General features: G+C 43.2%; 1 pseudogene; it reads right to left on the reverse strand.

Moving 5' to 3' along the window:
- Nucleotides 1–802: 802 nt before the first annotated feature.
- Nucleotides 803–19,953, reverse strand: LOC118944667 (annotated as a pseudogene).
- Between the last annotated feature and the right edge of the window lie 2,883 nt (nt 19,954–22,836).

Consider the following 22,836-nt stretch of genomic DNA (forward strand, 5'->3'; position numbering starts at 1 on the left):
TTATGTGGCTAACTTTTAACAGCTATTAGAAGCGGACCAGAGAACCAACAAATGCAGATGAACAAAAACAATAAAAAATGATTTAAAAAATGTCTCTTTTCCTTCCCTCTACACATCTTTCTCTGTCTCACTCCCTCCCTCTTCCATTCTCTATTTTTTTATACACTTGCAATGCAGTTTGTTTGCTGTTGTTCATACTTACAGATTATCCTCCTGTTTCCGCCATATATCACAGAGGATACAAAGGGCCCATACTTGCACTACTTGTGACCGAGCCCATAAGGCTCTGGTCAAGATCAGTACACTATATAGGGAATAGGGTGCCATTTGGAATGCAATCCCCAACCTCAAACACAAGCCAGCCTCCAGCAGAAAACACTTTCACACACTAAACAGCAAGAATACATCCTTTCATCTCTGGTGGGTCATGTGCTAGTGGTGCTGTGCCCTTAGCCTGAATAAGAACTGTAAATAAATAAATACAACTGCAGAAAAAGGAAAACAAATGTAAAATACAAACACTATATCTCTGTGAATTACAAAGAACCAGTGCAGACCGACGATGGGTCTGAAATGCACCCCATTCCCATACAGTGCAAGTCTTCGTGCTCTGGTCAAAGGTAGTGCACTATATAGGGAAGGCCCTGGTCAAAAGTAGTGTACTATGTAGTGAATAGGGTGCCACTCTGAGACTACTAGCTGAATCATACAGTTTCACCCTCTGTTGCTCTGGGCTCTGGGTCCAGTGTCCAGAGCGTTTCCCATGACTCACCATGGCATTGCCGTCTGCATTTTGGCTGGCTTAGTGCTGGCTGGCCTTGATCGTTGCCTGCAGGTGGGTGGGTGGGGTGGAAGTACCTGCACTTGTCCCTAGAGCAGCGTCCCTTGATATAGTACATGCAGACGATGACCAAGTTTTCAGTGCCCTCCAACATTGTCGCCTCCATGGGGTGGGTGTAGTGGCAGTCGCCCTCGCCCGAGTGCAGTTTTCCCTCTGGAACTCACGACATACCTGGGTGGGGTGGCACAGTCAGCGAAAGAGTTCGAACCATGGAACTAGAATTATTCCATTATATTCTGTCATTATATTTCTCTGGTTCAGACTGGGCTACGGCAAAGTAAGACAGACGTACCGACACACACCACACATACCTCCAGCTTGTCTGTGTGCATGGGTTTTTGTTGAGAGCTGCCGTTGCCCATGACCTGGAAGCCGGTAGGGCTCCCTGGGACCAGCAGGGGGGCCTGGGGTAGCAGCTCAGGCATCAGGCCCATCCCTGGACCCATGAGGCTCAGATATGGGCTGAACGACATACTGGGACTGGTGGCCAGAGACAACATACTGGTAGACATGGGGAACATAGTCTGAGAGGCAAGGAGAGGGGGAGAGAGAGGAGGGACACAGGGAGGGAAACACGCAGTGAACAGCCACGGTCCAAACTGTACAATGTGTTGACAAAATAATTAGGATGGCTTGGTGTGGGCTACATTTTTTTATTAATTTTATTTCACCTTTATTTAACCAGGAAGGCTAGTTGAGAACTAGTTCTCATTTGCAACCCGGACCTGGCCAAGATAAAGCATAGCAGTTCGACACACACAAAAACACAGGGAACACATAGAATAAACAAAGCATACAGTCAATAATACAGAAGAAAAAAAGAAAACAAGAAGTGCATATACCGTGTGTGCAAATGAGGTAAGGTATAGGGAATTAAGGCAATAAATAGGCCATGGTGGCGAAGCAATTACAGTATAGCAATTAAACACTGGAATGGTAGATGTGCAGAAGATGAATGTGCATGTAGAGATACTGGGGTGCAAAGGAGCAAGATAAATAAATAAATAAATACAGTAGGGGGATGAGGTAGTTGGATGGGCTGTTTACAGATGGGCTATGTACAGGTGCAGTGATCTGTGAGCTGCTCTGACAGCTGGTGCTTAAAGCTAGTGAGGGAGATATGAGTCTCCAGCTTCAGTGATTTTTGCAGTTCGTTCCAGTAATTAGCAGCAGAGAACTGGAAGGAAAGGCGGCCAAAGAGGAATTGGCTTTGGGGGTGACCAGTGAGATATACATGATGGAGCGCGTGCTACGGGTGGGTGCTGCTATGGTGACCAGTGAGTTGAGACAAGGCGGGGCTTTACCTAGCAGAGACTTGTAGATGAGCTGGAGCCAGTGGGTTTGGCGACGAGTATGAAGCGAGGGCCAGCCAACGAGAGCGTACAGGTCGCAGTGGTGGGTAGTATATGGGGCTTTGGTGACAAAACGGACGGCACTGTGATAGACTGCATCCAATTTGTTGAGTAGTGTTGGAGGCTATTTTATGAATGACATCGGCAAAGTCGAGGATCGGTAGGATGGTCAGTTTTATAAGGCTATGTTTGGCAGCATGAGTGAAGGATGCTTTGTTGCGAAATAGGAAGCCGATTCTAGATTTAATTTTCCGAGCCATCCAGAGTAGTGATGCTGGACGGGCTGGCAGCTGCGGGCAGTAATCGGTTGAAGAGCATGCATTTAGTTTTACTTGCATTTAAGAGCAGTTGGAGGTCACAGAAGGAGAGTTGTATGGCATTGAAGCTCGTCTGGAGGTTAGTTAACACAGTGTCCAAAGAAGGGTCAGAGGTCTACAGAATGGTGTTGTCTGCGTAGAGGTGGATCAGAGAATCACTAGCAGCACGAGCAACATCATTGATGTATACAGAGAAGAGAGTCGGCCCGAGAATTGAACCGTGGCACCCCCATAGGCCAGAGGGCCAGACAACAGGCAATCCAATACATACTATGCTCCAGGGGCACAACTTTTAGTGGGGACTGGGGGGTCATGTCCCCACTACGTTCTGAAATTGCCTTTTTGTCACCCCCAGCTTTATCATTGCAATGTGATACAAAAAGTGTCAGCAATGTGCTTCATGACCTTGTAGATGCCTCCGAGCGGTCGGGTAGGCTGTTTGGAGTGTTCAGTATGCTGGATTTAGGACAGTATGGACACCACAGAGCGGGCTGACAGGCTGTGTAGTGGCTTCCTTTCATCTTTACCATAGCCACTGCACTAGCCTGAAAGCGGGTTTGTTTCGTACGCATACATTCCACATTCAAGGTTTCCAAATGGCCAAAACATTCAATGAGATCTAGGGATATGGTCAAACAAAAAATGTATTCTTCTTATATCTCACAAAAAAAGGTCCCATATAGGAAAAGAGTCCATAGATCTCAGTTGGAGTTGAAAAGTTCAGGTGTTCAACTTCCAAAAATGTCAAGAGCTTGACATACAACAATGTACGACATCAACAAATTAGAGGTGCACGTGATTCAAAGATGGAGCATTGTTTATGTATGTATATATATATTTGTGTGTCTCACTCAGCTGTCTCAAGGAGCAGACAGAGTGTCTGTAAGATATTGGTCTTGGTCTTAACCATGACGCTCCGGGCAAAACCTTTGGCCCCAGGCAAAGCCTCCACCACACACCCCATCAGCCAGGTGTTCCTTGGGGCGGTGTCATTGACGGTGACAAGAAGGTCACCAGGACTGAAGTTTCTCTTAGTTTTGTTCCAATTGTTACACTCCTGCATAAGTGGAAGATACTCCCTGATCCATCTCTTCCAATAGAGGTCAGTGATATATTGTACTTGCTTCCATTTCCTTTGTGAATATAGGTCACTTCTCTGGAATAGTCCTGGTGGCAGGACTGGCTTTGCTTTCAGATGAAGCAGCTGGTTTGGAGTCAGGGGTTCTAGATCATTAGGGTCATTTGTTACAGTTGTGATTGGTCTGTCGTTCATAATCACCTCAACTTCACACAAGGCTGTCTGCAAACCCTCATCATCCAGTATTTGCTCTTTAATGATTGAAATATGGTGGGCTCCAGAGGGAGGGTTGAATGACCATGTCACTTGTTCTTAACTTGCCGACCTGGTGAAATAAAATAAATAAATAAATAGGACTCTTTAGTTCCGTAGGCATAGCAGCTTTGCTTAAAAACTTCTTAAGGCTGAAATCCCGCTACCGGGATCCATATGACAACAGCCAGTGAAAGTTCAGGGCACCAAATTCAAACAGAAATCTCATAATTAAAATTCCTCAAACATACAAGTATTTTACACCATTTTAAAGATAAACGTGTGGTTAATCCCACCACAGTGTCCGATTTCAAAAAGGCTTTACGACGAAAGCACACCAAACGATTATGTTAGGTCAGTACCTAGTCACAGAAAAACAGTCACAGAAAAAGTCACAGAATAAGGCATTTTTCCAGCCAAAGAGAGGAGTCACAAAAAGCAGAAAGAGATCAGTAACCTTTGATGATCTTCATCAGATGACACTCATGTATGTTTTGTTCGATAAAGTTCATATTTATATCCAAAAATTCCAGTTTACATTGGCGCGTTATGTTCAATAGTTCCAAAAACATCCGGTGATTTACTCATAATACTCATAATACTCATAATAAACATTGATAAAAGATACACGTGTTACATATGGAATTATAGATCCACTTCTCTTTAATGCAACCGCTGTGTCAGATTTCAAAAAAACTTTACGGAAAAAGCACACCATGTAATAATCTGTTTACAGCGCTCAGACACAAAAACAAGCCATACAGATACCCGCCATGTTGTGGAGTCAACAGAAGTCAGGAATAGCATTATAAATATTCAAATATATATTCAAATATAACTTTGATGATCTTCATCAGAATGCACTCCCAGGAATCCCAGTTCCACAATAAATGTTTGTTTTGTTCGATAAAGTCCATCATTTATGTCCATTTATGTTGCACATTTAGTTCACTAATCCAAATTCATGAGGCACGATCCCTAGGTCCAGACAAAAAGTCAAAAAGTTCCGTTACAGTCCGTAGAAACATGTCAAACGAAGTATAGAATCCATCTTTAGGATGTTTTTAACATAAATCTTCAATAATGTTCCAACCTGAGAATTCCTTTGTCTTTAGAAATGCAATGTAACGCAGCTACTTCTCACAGGAGAGCGCGTGATCAGCTCATGGCAGATGCCTGATTGAAAGAGCTCTCTTTCTCCCCCCCATTCATAGTATAAGCCTGTAACAAGGTTCTGAAGACTGTTGACATCTACTGGAAGCCTTAGGAAGTGCAATATGACCCCATAGACACTGTATATTCGATAGGCAATGAGTTGAAAAACTACAAACCTCAGATTTCCCACTTCCTGGTTGGATTTTTTCTCAGGTTTTTGTCTGCCATATGAGTTCTGTTATACTCACATATATCATTCAAACAGTTTTCAAATCTTCAGAAGTTTTCTATCCAAATCTACTAATAATATGCATATCTTAGCTTCTGGGCCTGAGTATCAGGCAGTTTACTCTGGGCACCTTAAACATCCAAGCTACTCAATACTGCCCCCTAACCATAAGACATGTTTAACCTTCCTCCCACTCTTAGAATGCCATTGTCAACAATTGGATCAACCTTACAGATTGAGCCGCTTCTCTTGGCACTAGTGCAAGTTATTTTTAAAGTGCTGTCATTGCTCAAATTGAATGATGACCTTTGATCATCTCTGATCTGATCCTGAATCAGTTTTTGTGAGAACTTTCCTTTTCTCCCTTAAACTGTAGAAGAAGTCTCTTCAGTTTCAGCATCCAGGCAACTGCTTTCTTCAAGCTGTTTCATGTTGAATAGTACTCAATCAGTTTGCTGGTCGGACTCTTTTCTTCCACACTTGAACTGTTTAAGGTGACTTCTTTTCTCACCTCTGGATCATCGGGAGGGATGGACCCAAGCTCCCCGGGGACTTTTGGCCACTGTGTTTCTGCTTTCTACAGGAATTATGGTCCTTTGCGCCGTCTCTGAGTTCAGGAAAGTTTCAACATGTAATCCTCTTGAGGCATCATCGGTTGGGTTGTGTTAAGAGTTCAAATACCTCCACTGTTTTGCTTTCAATAGGTCATGGATCATAGCAACCCTATTAGCCACAAAGTTATGGAATCTCTTTGTATTGTTGAGGATGTATTTTTAGCACAGACTGGCTGTCTGTCCAGAAAGTTGACTCCTCAATCTGGAGCTCCAACCTTAACATCCTGTTCACTCGCACTGCCAATGTTGCTGCGGCAAGTTCCAGTCTGGGGATCATCATCTGCTTGAGTGGAGTCACCCTTGATTTCCCCAGTGTGAATGCGATGTGGACCTTTTCCATACCGTTTGTGAACCTAAGGTAGCTTGCCGTGCCATAACCTTTGTTCACTTGCGTCACCGAAGTGATGCACCTGTGCGGTCTTGACTTGACCAAAGATCTCAGGAATCATACACCTGTCAATCTGGAATCTGGACAGCTGGTCCAGCTCTGAGAGCAATCTATTCCATGAAATAGAATGTTCTTCGGACAGGACTTTGTCCCATCCACATTTTAGCTTGCAGAGCGCTCAAAGAATTTGCTTTGTCTTTTATATGAATGGGGCGAGAAAACCTAATGGATCATAAATTGAGCTGACAGTTGAGAGAACACCTCTTCTTGTAAGGGGTCAGTTCTTGATAGTGACTCGGAAGGTTAAGGCATCACTTTCAATGTTCGATCGGATTCCAAGTGCTCTTTCAACAGGCAGCTTTTCTCTGTCCAGGTCCAATTCTTTTATCTGCTTGGCTTTGTGTTCATCAGGGATAGAAGTCAGCACAGCGCGGGTGTTGCTGACCCACCTGGTCAATTTGAAAAAACCCTGAGAGCACACATCCCTGAGGTTTTTTGTGAGAGCTATGGCTTGTTTTCCGTGGCCACTGACTTGAGGCAGTCATCAACATAGAAGTTGGACATGACTGTTTGAATCACCTCTTCATTGTACCTCTCACAGTTTTCTTCCGCAGTCTTTCGCAGTGCAAAATTTGCACAACTTTATGAGGACATAGCACCAAAAAGATCTACCATCATTCTGTACTCCTCCAATCTTTTGTTAGTATCACCGTCTGGCCACCATAGGAATCGCAGGAAGTCTAAGTCATCTTCATGGACACGTACTTGATGGAACATTACTTCGATGTCTGCCATCATGGCAATGTGCTCTTGCCCGAAATCTTAGCAAGACTCCTATAAGCATGTTTGCCAGGTCAGGGCCTTGAAGGAGTTCACTGTTGAGAGATGCGCCTTTATATTATGATGAACAGTCAAACACCACTCGTATCGTTCCTTTGCGCTTATGGTGAACGCCATGGTGTGGTATGTATCATGCCTTACCTTTCTTTCTGAGGAGCTGTTCTTGTGGTACCTTCTCAGCGTAACCTTTTGTTATCATCTCTTCCATGAAGCCTTCATACTCTGCAGCGTAACCTTCGTTCTTCTTGAACATCCTGATAATATTTAGAGCCATGTCACGATTGTTTGGCAGGACTACATCTTTGTTGCGAAAGGGCAACGGTAAGTAGTGGTGACGATCTTTGAGGGTTATGGAGCTTAATACTATCTCCATAAACTTACGATCCTCAGCTGACATCTCACTTTTCTCTTCATACTCTCTCAGGGAAGTCATGGTTGTATTGATTTTCAAGAAGAACCCCCAGGTCGCCCATTGAGATACAATTGGCCATCACCATAGGACGCCCAGATTCTTCTGCCATGGTACAATTGTTAAGAGGACCATCCAAAGAGTGTTTTCACTGCATACCTTGGCTATTTATGATTTGCCAGGGTTCCATTGCCTTTGGAGTATTTACGCCAATCAGGAGCCCGACGTCGGCATCAATCTCCTTCAACTGAACCTCTTTCAGGTATGGCCACTTTTTGAGCTCTTTCTGAGTGGGAATGTTCTCTCTTGTCACTGGGATCTTATTCTGGGTGTAGACCTTTGATAATGCAAGAAATGTGTTGCCTTCCACACATTGCCAATCTCTAATCCAGATTTCTCCAAGCTCTTGGTAGGACTCTCCTGCCCCCTTGTGCGTACTGCCTTTGGCTTTCAGCTGCCTCATGAGTCTCTCCGTACAAAATGTTGCTGAGCTACCAGAATTGAGAAACGCATAGGTTACAGACTGGCTTCCATTTGCCATCTTTACTTGAACTGGCACAATTGAAAGTGCACAATCTGTACTGGCCCCGGTACCTACACCAGCTTCCAATGAAACAAGACCACTGCTCACAGTCTCCTCCCGCTTTACTAATACACCACTCATATCTGCCTTTTGAGATCTAAATCTCTCTTCCTTCATTGTGCAGGATAGTGGGGTGCTTTCTTTGACAGCTCTGATAGGTCATCCCTCTTTTACATTATTTGCCTAAGTGTCCTCTCATCAAACAGCCAAAAAAGGCCTTTTGATCTCAGAAACTCAACCTTGGAGTAGTGTGGTTGTGCCTTCACCTGTTGGCAGTCAACCAATTAATGCTCACCAGCTCAAAACGCACATGAGATACTGGAAGCATCAGAAGGGTAGGTGCCTGGTCTCTTTACTTTGAATGTGTGTCCTTTTATATGTTTTACAGAGTCGCAATCTGCCACTACAGCTACTGAAGTGGCAAAGCTGCTTCCCCTACTCTTGGACTTGAACTGCTCTTTAAAGTCAGCTGCTGTTTTTTTTTTGTTTTTTTTTACTTTTTGTTGGACAGGGGATCTTGAATATCTCCATACAACGTATCATGCAATATTTTGGCCTGTTTTTCCATGAACGTCACCAGGTCATTGAACTGGGCCCTCAGGTGGCTTCTCTCTAAAATATCACACCCATTTTTCCCTTAGTTTGTAGGGAAGTTTGACATGATCAGCTTTATGTTGGAGGGGAGATTAAGCTCTTCCATGCTCTGTAGGTCTTGCATAGCGTTACAGCAACCTCTAAGATAGAGTGCATAGCCACCCAGTCCCTATCCATCATCCAATTTTATGTTTGTCCAGTTCCAAACTTTTTCCATGTAAACATGGTGACTTTGATTTCATTGCCAAAGTGTTCCTTTAACTACCTCTTAGCCTCTGCATACCCTCTTCTGTCTTCCATATGCAGACAACTACGGACCAGATCCTTGGGCTGACCAGATGTGTACTGTTCCAGGTAATAGAGTATATCCTGGTGACTGCATGTCTTATCTTCTATGCCATGCTCAAATGCATGCATGAATGGCCTAAAGTTTAGAGGATCACCGTCAAACTTAGGTATCTCCCTAACAGGGAGTGTGACCTGTTTGTGCTGCAGTACAAGGTCAGCAATTTCATTCTGCCTTTGCATGGCAGTAGAGATGTTATCATGGCTGGTATTGTTGCTGTTGGCTGCTGAAGGGTGTGGTTTATGACTGTTTTCTGAGTAGGTTTTGATGGCTTTGTTGTCGGTTGTTGTAAAACCCTTTGTAGTGGGGTCTTTGGAACTGCACCTAATGCAGCAAACTCAACAGTTGATGGTTCAAGTTCTTCATAGACCCCAGGTTCCTGGTTCTCAAAATAAGACTTAATTCCATCTTCTTGGCTTAGTAAATGGGCTACCACAGCATGGGATTGAGAAGTTGACTCACTCTCCAGGACCTTCAGTCTGGTATTATATGCTGCTATGTCCATTTCCAGTGCCATTTTTTCCATCCTAACCTTCAGTTGAGCTTTCTCCAGTTCCAAAGCATGCTAGTAGAGCTGCTTGTTCTGCCTCAGCAGAGGACACTGAGGAAGCCGCCTTAGAATACTTTGTTTTACTTGATGTTTTTGACACATTGGAAATACTGTTGTGTGGTTCAATGAGTGTTTGTGGCTCAACTTCAGCTTTTTTCCATATTGTCACCTCTTTCAGTAAATGTTCATATGCCTTCATTCTTGGTTGATAATAGTTAATGCTCTCATTTTCCCATTCCTCTTCTGTGACTAGCTCTAGCACAGATTCATGAGCATTCTTAAAGTCATTGAGAACAACATCAAATGCTTCACAGTTTCAACGTTTTCTCCATCAACAAGAAGGACTTTTAATTTGTTCATTTTGCGTGTACACACTCCAAGTTTGCCTCTCCGGGCTGCATAGAGTGAATTTAAATGCTCCTCTGCCCTCTCCAATGGGGTCTTATATGGGATTTCATCCACCATCATTTACTTTTAGTTCAATTTACAATGCTCATTCGTTCACAGTGGTTATTCACAGCTGGCAAATTCTAGGAGTTCAAGTCCTTCCAAGCGGGCTGTCCTTGTGGCCCAAAAGCAATGTCAAAAATAACAATATCAAGTGTGTATCCGTACTGGAGCTTTACTTCCGATAGTAATTCTTCACGGAGTCTTTTGACTTGATTGTAGTGGCTTCCTTTCATCCTTACCATAGCCACTGCCCTAGCCCGAAAGCGGGGTTGTTTCATACGCGTACAGTCCACATTCAAGGTTTCCAAACGGCCAAAACATTCAATGAGATCCAGGGATATGGTGCAACAAAAAGGTTTATTCTTCTTATATCTAATAAAAAAATTATTCTCCAATCAACTTAAAGTATAGATTACTTGACATGGAAAATACATAATATGACCTGTCTGTATGGTCAAAAGACTATACTGCTCCCGTGTCTAGCTAGGACTCCTCCCCCCGAAGGCTCAACTTCCTGCCTTTATCCTAACACACTTACCACAGTACAGTGAATGGGCAAGAGGGGGGGAGAACTAAGTTACACTAATAGCAAATGAATATATCTCAAATCAGGTAAATATAAATCATAAAGGTACGTACCTAATATTTCATCATATACATTCATATTTAATGTATTTACACAAACGTACATGGAGCTCTGTATGTTCTGTCTTTTATACAAATATGTCCGAATCGGCTCTAACAGGCTGTGTGAAGGCAAAGCTTTTGGAAGGCTGGCTAGACCAGCATGGGAGAGTTGAGCATAATTCAGTGTACATGTGTTGCGCTCTTTCACCAATTTGTAAAAGCAAGTAGAGGAGAAACTGGCTACTCTTTAGTTGACTGATGTAGCTGGCAAGGTAACTGCTGTTTAACTTAACAGAAAAAAATAAACTAGTGTTTATTCGCAGTGTATTGTAACTGACATGTAACATTAGCTAATGTTTCATCCCCTCTCTACTGAGGTGAATGGGATAAGCTACATCAGCTCATAGCTACCCCAGACAGGTCAGCTCTAGCCTCTAATTATCTGTCAGATAGCGATATGACATGAGGTGGCTATTATTACTAACAGCTGTTGTTTGTACGGAAGTGTTTTGTGTAGCCTTTGTTTTGTCCCGTTTCAAAACTAAATCAACTTGGCTAGCTTTCTCCAGTTGATATACAGTTAGGAAGAGAGCTGGCCAGAAGTTGGCTAATGTTAGCTATTCTTTTGTCTCAATCACACTAGACCTGAATTGAATGATGAAACCATTGGCCAAACAATTGAAGACTGATATTGAGACGTTTTTTCAGTGCAATGTGAGTTTTATTAGTCAGTATGGCAATGTAACATTATTGATGTGTTAGTGTCCCTAGATAATTCCCTACTTTTCACACTGACACAGTAATAAACAGCTCTAACATTACAGGCTTCACTGTCATGGGTCAAATCAAATTTTATTGGTCACATACACATGGTTAGCAGATGTTACTGCGAGTGTAGCGAAATGCTTACGCTTCTAGATCCAACAGTGCAGCAGAATATAACAGGTAATATCTAACAATTCCAAAACAAAACCTAATATATAACATATTCCACAATAAAACCTAATACACAGACTCTAGTAAAGGAAGGGGATGAAAATATATAAATATAAAATATATGGATGAGCAGGGACAGCGTGGCTAAGATGCAATAGATAGTAAAGAATAGATAGTGAAGGATACAGTGCACATTATATACAGCTGAAGTCGGAAGTTTACATATAATTAGGTTGGAGTAAATAAAACTAGTTTTTCAACTACTCCACAAATGTCTTGTTAACAAACTTTTGTTTTGGCAAGACGGTTAGGACATCTACTTTGTGCAAGTCATTTTTCCAACAATTGTTTACAGACAGATTATTTCACTGTATCACAAATCCAGTGGGTCAGAAGTTTACAAACACTAAGTTGACTGTGCCTTTAAACAGCTTGGCACATTACAGAAAATTATGTCATGGCTTTAGAAGCTTCTGATAGGCTAATTTACATAACTTGAATCAATTGGGGGAGTATCTGTGGATGTATTTCAAGGCCTACCTTCAAACTCAGTGCCTCTTTGCTTGACATCATGGGAAAATCAAAAGAAATCAGACAAGACAAAAAATAGTAGAACAATTGTAGACCTCCACAAGTCTGGTTCATCCTTGGGAACAATTTCCAAACGCCTGAAGGTACCCCGTTCATCTGTACAAACAATAGTACGCAAGTATAAACACCATGGGACCACGCAGCCACCATACCGTTCAGGAAGGAGATGCGTTCTGTCTCCTAGAGATGAACATACTTTGGTGCGGAAAATGCAAATCTATCCCAGAACAACAGCAAAGGACCTTGTGAATATGCTGGAGGAAACGGGTACAAAAGTATCTATATCCACATTAAAACGAGTCCTATATCGACATAACCTGAAAGGCCGGTCAGCAAGGAAGAAGCCACTGCTCCAAAACCGCCATAAAAAAGCCAGACTACGGTTTGCAACTGCACATGGGGACAACGATCACACTTTTTGGAGAAATGTCCTCTGGTCAGATGAAACAAAAATAGAACTGATTGGCCATAATGACCATCATTATGCTTGGAGGGAAAAGGGGACGGCTTGCAAGCCGAAGAACACCATCCCAACCGTGAAGCATGGGGTGGCAGCATCATGTTGTGTGGGTGCTTTGCTGCAGGAGGGACTGGTGCACTTCACAAAATAGATGGCTTCATGAGGTGGGAAAATTATGTGGATATATATTGAAGCGACATCACAAAACATCAGTCAGGAACTTAAAGCTTAGTCGCAAATGGGTCTTCCAAATGGACAATGACCCCATTCATACTTCCAAAGTGACAAAATGGCTTAAGGACAACAAAGTCAAGGTATTGGAGTGGCCATCACAAAGCCCTGACCTCAATCTTATAGAAAACTTGTTTGCAGAACTGAAAAAGCATGTGCAAGCAAGGAGGTCTACAAACCTAATTCAGTTACACCAGCTCTGTCAGGAGGAATGGGGCAAAATTCACCCAACTTATTGTGGGAATCTTGTGGAAGGCTACCCGAAACATTTGACCAAAGTTAAACAATTTAAAGGCAATGCTACCAAATACTAATTGGGTGTATGTAAAACTTCTGACCCACAGGGAATGTGATGAAAGAAATAAAAGCTGAAAGAAATCATTATCTCTACTATTATTTAAACGTTTCACATTCTTAAAATAAAGTGGTGATCCTAACTGACCTAAGACAGGGAATATTTACTAGGATTAAATGTCAGGAATTGTGAAAAAACGAGTTTAAATGTAGTTGGTTAAGGTGTATGTAAACTTCCGTCTTCAACTGTACATATGAGATGAGTAATGTGAGATACAGTGGGGCAAAAAAGTATTTAGTCAGCCACCAATTGTGCAAGTTCTCCCACTTAAAAAGATGAGAGAGGCCTGTAATTTTCATCATTGGTACACCTCAACTATGACAGACAAAATTAGAAAAAAATCCAGAAAATCACATTGTAGGATTTTTTATGAATTTATTTGCAAATTATGGTGGAAAATAAACATTTGGTCAATAATAAAAGTTTATCTCAATACTTTGTTATACACCCTTTGTTGGCAATGACAGAGGTCAAATGTTTTCTGTAAGTATTCACAAGGTTTTCACACACTGTTGCTGATATTTTGGCCCCTTCCTCCATGCAGATCTCCTCTAGAGCAATGATGTTTTGGGGCTGTTGCTGGGCAACACGGACTTTCAACTCCCTCCAAAGATTTTCTATGGGGTTGAGATCTGGAGACTGGCTAGGCCACTCCAGGACCTTGAAATGCCTCTTACGAAGCCACTCCTTCGTTGCCCGGGCTGTGTGTTTGGGATCATTGTCATGCTGAAAGACCCAGCCACGTTTCATCTTCAATGCCCTTGCTAATGGAAGGAGGTTTTCACTCAAAATCTCATGGTACATGGCCCCATTCATTCTTTCCTTTACACGGATCAGTCGTCCTGGTCCCTTTGCAGAAAAACATCCCCAAAGCATGATGTTTCCACCCCCATGCTTCACAGTAGGTATGGTGTTCTTTGGGATGCAACTTTGTCCTCCAAACACGACGAGTTGAGTTTTTACCAAAAAGTTATATTTTGGTTTCATCTGACCATATGACATTCTCCCAATCTTCTTCTGGATCATCCAAATGCTCTCTAGCAAACTTCAGACGGGCCTGGACATGTACTGGCTTAAGCAGGGGGACACGTCTGGCACTGCAGGATTTGAGTTCCTGGCGGTGTAGTGTGTTACTGATGGTAGGCTTTGTTACTTTGGTCCCAGCTCTCTGCAGGTCATTCACTAGGTCCCCCCGTGTGGTTCTGGGATTTTTGCTCACTGTTCTTGCAATCATTTTGACCCCACAGGGTGAGATCTTGCGTGGAGCCCCAGATCGAGGGAGATTATCAGTGGTTTTGTATGTCTTCCATTTCCTAATAATTGCTCCCACAGTTGATTTCTTCAAACCAAGCTGCTTACCTATTGCAGATTCAGTCTTCCCAGCCTGGTGCAGGTCTACAATTTTGTTTCTGGTGTCCTTTGACAGCTCTTTGGTCTTGGCCATAGTGGAGTTTGTAGTGTGACTGTTTGAGGTTGTGGACAGGTGTCTTTTATACTGATAACAAGTTCAAACAGGTGCCATTAAGACCGGTAATGGGTGTAGGACAGAGGAGCCTCTTAAAGAGAAAGTTACAGGTCTGTGAGAGCCAGAAATCTTGCTTGTTTGTAGGTGACCAAATACTTATTTTCCACCATAATTTGCAAATAAATTCATAAAAAATCCTACAATGTGATTTTCTCATTTTGTCTGTCATAGTTGAAGTGTAACTATGATGAAAATTACAGGCCTCTCTCATCTTTTTAAGTGGGAGAACTTGCACAATTGTTGGCTGACTAAATACCTTTTTGCTCCACTGTATGTAAACATTCTTAAAGTGGCAATATTAAAGTAACTAGTGTTCCATTTATTAAAGTGGCCAAGTCTGTAGAAAGGCAGCCACCTCTCTGTGCTAGCGGTGGCTGTTTAGTAATCTGATGGCCTTGAGACAAAGATGTTTTTCAATCTCTCAGTCCCATCTTTGATGCACCTGTACTGGCATTGCCTTCTGGAAGCTTCGAGGTGAACTTTTTGGCCTTCCTGTGGCATCGGGTGTTGTAGGTGTCTTGGAGGGCAGGTAGTTTGCCCCAGGTGATGTGTTGTGCAGACCGCACCATCCTCTGGAGTGCCTTGTGGTTTTGGGTGAGAAGCCACATCTTTTAAGCGTCCTGAGGTTGAAGAGGCGCTGTTGCGCCCTTCTTCACCACACTGTCTGTCTGTGTGGACCATTTCAGTTTGTCGGTGATATGTATACCGAGGAACTTACAACTTTCCACCTTCTCCACTGCTGTGCTGTCGATGTGGATAGGGGGCTGCTCCCTTTGCTGTTTCCTGAAGTCCACAATTATCTTTTTTGTTTTGCTGACATTGAGTGAGAGGTTATTTTCCTAACACAGCACTTCGAGGGCCCTCACCTCCTCCCTGTAGGCTGTCTCGTCGCTGTTGGTAATCAAGCCTACCATTGTGTCGTCTGCAAACTTGATGATTGAGTTGGAGGCGTGCATGGCCACGCAATCATGGGTGCTGAGCACGCACCCTTGTGAGACCCCAAAGCACGGAAAGAAGTTGTTGAATTTGTCTGGAAGCAAGACGTCGATGTCCTTGACGGGACTGGTTTTCTTTTTGTAATCTGTGATTGTCTGTAGACATTGACACATACGTCTCGTGTTTGAGCAGTTGAATTGCGACTCCACTTTGTCTCTATACTGACACTTTGCTTGTTTGATTGCCTTACGGAGGGAATAATTACAATGTTTGTATTCAACCATATTTCCAGTCGCCTTGCCATGATTAAATACGGTGGTACGTGCTTTCAGAAGGTTTTAATAGTCACAGTGGGTACAACATCTCCTATACACTCCCTTATAAACTCGCTCACCGATTCAGCGTATACATCAATGTTATTATCTGAGGCTACCTGGATCATATCCCAGTCCACATGATCGAAGCGTGGAATCTGATTGGTCAGATTGAGACTTGAGTTCCTGTATGTTGTTACAATTACACCATGAGTCGTTAATCATAAAACATACACCCTTCCTGTATTCCTGTCGGCGCGATGCACTGAAAATCCTGTTGGCTGTATGGACTCCGAGAGTATGTACCCAGCTAGCCATGTTTCTGTGAAACAGAGCATGTTACAATCCCGGATATCTCTTTGGAAAGCAACTCTTGCCCTGATTTCGTCGACTTTGTCAACTAGAGACATTAGCGAGTAATATACTCAGAAGAGATAGGTGTTATGCGTGCATCCAAAGCCTCACTAGAAGACCGCTCCGGCACCCTCTACTCCGCCCGCATTGTTTTGGGTCAGTTCAAATGCCCTGGGAGGTGCAGACTAAGTATCTGATTTGGGAAAGTCGTAATCCTGGTCGTAGTGCTTGGTTGTGCTGGTAAGTTGACATCTCTCTGATATCAAATAGTTCTTCCCGGTTGTACAGTGGGAAGAACAAGTATTTGATACACTGCCGATTTTGCAGGTTTTCCTACTTACAAAGCATGTAGAAGTCTGTAATTTTTATCATAGGTACACTTAAACTGTGAGAGCCGGAATCTAAAACAAAAATACAGAAAATCACATTGTATGATTTTTATGTAATTAATTAGCATTTTATTGCATGACATAAGTATTTGATCACCGACCAACCAGTAAGAATTCCGGCTCTCACAGACCTGTTAGTTTTTCTTCAAGAAGCCCTCCTGTTCTCCACTCATTACCTGTATTAACTGCACCTATTTGAACTCGTTACCTGTATAAAAGACACCTGTCCACACACTCAATCAAACAGACTCCAGCGTCTCCACAATGGCCAAGACCAGACAGCTGTGTAAGGACATCAGGGATAAAATTGTAGACCTGCACAAGGCTGGGATGGGCTACAGAACAATAGGCAAGCAGCTTGGTGAGAAGGCAAAAACTGTTGGCGCAAATATTAGAAAATGGAAGAAGTTCAAGATGATGGTCAATCACCTTCGGTCTGGGGCTCTATGCAAGATCTCACCTCGTGGGGCATCAATGATTATGAGGAAGGTGAGGGATAAGCCCAGAACTACACGGCAGGACCTGGTCAATGACCTGAAGAGAGCTGGGACCACAGTCTCAAAGAGAACCATTAGTAACACACTATGCGATCATGGATTAAAATCCTGCACCGCACGCAAGGTCCCCCTGCTCAAGCCAGCGCATGTCCAGGCCCGTCTGAAGTTTGCCAATGACCATCTGGATGATCCAGAGGAGGAATGGGAGAAGGTTATGTGGTCTGATGAGACAAAAATTGAGCTTTTTGGTTTAAACTCCACTCGCTGTGTTTGGAGGAAGAAGAAGGATGAGTACAAACCCAAGAACACCATCCCAACCGTGAAGGATGGAGGTGGAAACATCATTCATTGGGGATGCATTTCTGCAAAGGGGACTGGACGACTGCACCGTATTGAGGGGAGGATGGATGGGGCAATGTATCGCGAGATCTTGGCCAACAACATTCCCTCAGTAAGAGCATTGAAGATGGGTCGTGGCTGGGTCTTCCAGCATGACAACGACCCGAAACACACAGCCAGGGCAACTAAGGAGTGGCTCCGTAATAAGGATCTCAAGGTCCTGGAGTGGCCTAGCCAGTCTCCAGACCTGAACCCAATAGAAAATCTTTGGAGGGAGCTGAAAGTCCGTATTGCCCAGCGACAGCCCCGAAACCTGAAGGATCTGGAGAAGGTCTGTATGGAGGAGTGGGCCAAAATTCTACAGATTCTCCCTGTTTTTGTTTGCTTGGAAATGTTGATACTGGAGACTTATCTGAAGAAACTGTGTAACCAAGCATTTATAGTGGCTAAGAAATGCATTGCCATTAATTGGAAGGTTGGTTATCCTCCCGCAATGTCAAGTTATGTATCACTATATTTGATTTATTACAAGATTAAGGGTATACTGGGCAACTTTCATAAGGATTGGATGCCTTATATGGAATACATTATGACTAACGGAGTCTGTATTGAAAACATGCCCACGTCAGGGGAGATACTGTAACTAATTAGGCAATCCCTAGCTGCTGGACTCCTCAGTCCTGGCCCTGGGGATCTGCTGTCCTGTGGGTTGTCACTCTGGTCTTGGCCTAACACACCCGAAACCAATAATGAATGTTTCACTAAGATCCTAAAGCTGAGTTGGGTGTGGTAGGTTGGGGCACTGAGGATGGGGCAACCCAGCTATATTGTGTACAAGTAAAAAATACTTATACAGTAGTATTAGTCCTATGAGATTAATTATATGGAGGATTTGCTGTTTCTGTGTGTTAATATATATATTTGTGGTGTATGTGTTTTTTTGTTTTTTTTTCCAAACCTTTCCCTTGGGAATTAAAAAAATGAAAGGTGTGAACTGGGAAGGAAATGCTATTGGGAGAGAGTTGAGTTATTGATTAGACTGGTGGGGGTCGGGCGTGCAGGCGGCTCAGGCAGGCTGGTTTGTCTGGCAGAATTTTGATATAGAGCATGTTTTAATAAACACAATCAGAAGTCTTTGTATTTTTTCTGGAGTTGTTCATTTGTTAGGCTATTGGTTAAAGGTACAAAATAATATGTATTACTGAATTACCTTTGATCAAGTTCAGTCTTATTAATCACTTAAACATATTTAATAATGATCTCTTACCTAGCTTGATGAATGTGGGAATTGTGACTTACTTTTTGTACTAAATGGAGATTGGATTGTGTAAAGATGCAGGAAATGAGCTTTAGATGCTCAAAGAAATTCTGGGGGCCACGTTATCCCCACCCCACTTCTAAAACCAAATGGTGCCCCAGCTATGCACTATACATGAACTACTCATGGTGTAGTGTGATCTACTTACTGTGGGCTGCAACTGGACTCCCGGCAGCATGATCTGCATCTGGTGGGCCAACATGGCCGCTGCTGTCTTCTGCTGGATCAGTTTGTTCCTCCCGTTGATTTCAAGCTGGGTCTTGAGGTGGAGAGGGGGGTGCAGGTACTTACAGTTGTCATGTGTGCAGCGTCCCTGGGGGTGAAGTGAAGAGAAGAGAGAGGAGAGAGAGGGCCTGAGTTGTGGTGCATCATTGGTGATGGATTGAGACGTCTCTTCAATATTCGATTTAGGAGAGATGAATCGGGTGTGACAAGGTGATGAGAGTAATGTGATTGGAGGGTGTCAATCACTCTGGGGTTCCCCTGACATTAGGCCCCTAAAGACAACAAGATCGAGATCTCCATGTCATATAGAAGGAAAAGCAGATCAAGAGCTATCACTTGGTGTGCGTCCCAAATGGCACCCTATTCCATTTACACTGAGTGTAAAAAACATTAGGAACACCTTCCTAATATTGAGTTGCATTTTGCCCCCAGAACAGCCTCTGGGGCATGAACTCTACAAGGGATCGAAAGCATTTAACAGGGATGCTGGCCCATGTTGACTCCAGTGCTTCCCACAGATGTGTCAAGTTGGCTGCATGTCCTTTGAGTGGTGGACCATTCTTGATACTGTTTGAGTTTTTACTCTGAGAATTAGAACCTAAGGACACTCAAACCAAGTTTATTCTTCCCAGAGGATCGATACAGCTGCATTAGACAAAGACATTTTCACACAACCACTATTATTTAACCCTCCCTCCTAGGCTGAGTCTACTCCTACACATCTGAACAAACATTGTATCTTCATTGATAGGCAGGAAACTAAGTGATGCTGGCCATACACTTTTCTTTCTCCCTTACCTGACCTCGACCCCCTTCATCACTAATCCATGGCTCTCTCCCCTTATCAATGCCTGCCATGTGATCACTTTCCCTACACTGACCTCATTCCAAGCTTAATTGCACCCACTATATATTTTCCTCGTACATATAACCATTAACCTCTGGTGTAGCCCCTCAGCTATGGCACCCCTCAGGTCTCTATTACAAGTAATGATTAATGGCATTTAAAGTTCAGAAATCCAAACCTATCAATACACGTGAAACTGTTGAGCGTGAACAACCCAGCAGCGCTGCAGTTCTTCAGTGATTGAAGTGGATCAATAAGGGATCATAGATTTCACTTGGATTCACCTGGTCAGTCTGTCATGAAATGTTTTAAAATGTTTTGCACTACTTTTGAACATGGCAAATAGGTTTGCACTAAACAGTGTAAGTAATATGGGGGCTGAGGTAAACTGAGGGTTGGGATGTAGAATTGGAGACAAGTGGGAGTGGAGTTTCTTGGCAAACATATATTTTTTAAAGTATGTTTGAATGACACTGAGGGGGAATGCTGTTACATCCAATGCCTGTTTGCCGGAGGCTGATGCCGCACAGATGCTTGTACTGTCACGATGTACGCAACTGGTTGAAGGTAAGTCAGGTGCAGGAGAGCAGAGATGGGTAATAACAGGCACACTTTATTCATGCCCAAGGAAAACAGTGATAACACCCAAAGTACACAAATGGTACAATAAACAAAACACACAGGTCAAACACATACCCGGCGCAAACCAGCCTGATGCAAACCACACGTAACAAACAAACAATTCCACACACAGACATGGGGGGAACAGAGGGTAATATACCTTTAGTCAGATTAGGGAATGTGAACCAGGTGTGCGGAAAACCAAGACAAAACAAATGTAAAATGGTGATGGCTAGAAGACCGGTGATGTCGACCGCCGAACGCCGCCCGAACAAGGAGAAGGACCGACTTCGGCGGAAGTCGTGACATGTACATGCATACACATGCACACACACACGCATTCAAATGCACACGTGCACACACACGGACACACACACACACGTAAATAGTGCCACACATGCACTCAAACGCATACAGTCTGCCTTGCTGTTTTGATTTTTGCTGTCCTTGATGTCTTTTGTTTTTGAATTATTGTTTTCTGTTGTTCTCTTCCTTTGTTTTTCAATTTTTTCTCTTTTGTTCATTTTGTTGGTGATTGGGGGACGGTGGCTTGAGGGGACTGTGTTTGGGGGGGGTCTCGGATGGTTGAGGGGCGGCTCTCGGGGAACTGTGGGGGATCTTGGATAGTTGGTGGTCTGGCAGTTGGGAGGTTGGCCCTGTGGCTGTTAGGTCTCTGGTTAAGGTCTCCGATTTGACTTGGTGGGAAGTCTGTTGTGCCCTTGACCCTGGTTGCTTCTGTCGGTCGCTCTGGATGGAAGTTTGTTAGATGACTGAATGTAATGTAAATATTGAGCAGCTTCATTGCAGGTAGATTGTAAGTTTTAATATTCAATTAACTATAAAAAATAAATTATTAAAATTAAGACTTGCATACTCTGGGTAAATCACCAACATTTCGACATCACTGTGCCTTCTTCAGGTTAATGAACAGGTGATGAGATAGATTACTCCCTTGGTCTTGCATTAGATGATACCCCTAACAGGGATTTTTCAACTATGAATACTTGAACCAGGTTATGTAGACAAACAGTGCCATTAGTGCAACCAATGACAATAGTGAGGGTGTGTCATAATGATTAACTTTTATTAGAATGAATTAACTTATTTACAATGACGGCCTACCCTGGCCAAACCCAGACAACACGGGGCCAATTGTGATCCGCCCCATGAGACTCCCAATCACGGCCGGATATGATCCAGCCTGGATTCAAACAAGGTACTGTAGTGACACCTCTTGCACTGAGATGCAGTGCCTTAGACCACTGCACCTCTCAGGGTCAATGTTTTTATTTATGATATCCAGTAAGCCTCCCTTTGTAGTAGAAGGATCTTGATGTTACCTTGGTAAAGCAACATGCTCAATGCCTGTGTATTTGAGGGAGGAGATTGGATGGTTAGTTTCAACAAAGTGAGCTGCTATTGGATAGTCAATGTTCTTACACCTGATTGAGCTGCGGTGTTCAGCTATGCATTGTTTTAATTGTATTTTTGTTTGTCCTATGTAGGATATCCACATGAACAGGTGACGAGATAGATTACTCCCTTGGTCTTGCATGAGATGATACCCCTAACAGGTATTTTTGAACCTGTATGTGGGTGTCTGAAGAAGGATGTTTTTATAGTGCCATTGCACTTTGCGCATGAGCCACATTTGTAGTTCCCATTTGTAGTGGGTGTCAAGAGTGTCTGAGTGGGCTCAGGGCGCATGTCAGATCTCACCAAGCTATCGCCAATATTGCGACGCTTATAAACTCAGCAAAAATAGAAACGTCCCTTTTTCAGGACCCTGTCTTTCAAAGAGAATTCGTAAAAATACAAATAACTTCACAGATCTTCATTGTAAAGGGTTTATACACTTTTTCCCATGCTTTTTCAATTAACCATAAACAATTAATGAACATGCACCTGTGGAACGGTTGTTAAGACACTAACAGCTTACAGATGGTAAGCAATTAAGGTCACAGTTAGGACTTTAAAGAGGCTTTTCTACTGACTCTGAAAAATACCAAAAGAAAGATGCCCAGGCTCCCTGCTCATCTGCGTGAACGTGCCTTAGGCATGCTGCAAGGAGGCATGAGGACTGCAGATGTGGCCAGGGCAATAAATTGCAATGTCCGTACTGTGAGACGCCTAAGACAGCGCTACAGGGAGGCAGGATGGACAGCTGATTGTCCTCGCAGTGGAAGACCACGTGTAACAACAACTGCGCAGGATCGGCACATCACACCTGCGGGACAGGTACAGGATGGCAACAACAACTGCCCGAGTTACAC

This window comes from Oncorhynchus mykiss, chromosome 3, assembly GCF_013265735.2.
Source record: "Oncorhynchus mykiss isolate Arlee chromosome 3, USDA_OmykA_1.1, whole genome shotgun sequence".
Lineage (NCBI taxonomy): Eukaryota > Metazoa > Chordata > Actinopteri > Salmoniformes > Salmonidae > Oncorhynchus > Oncorhynchus mykiss.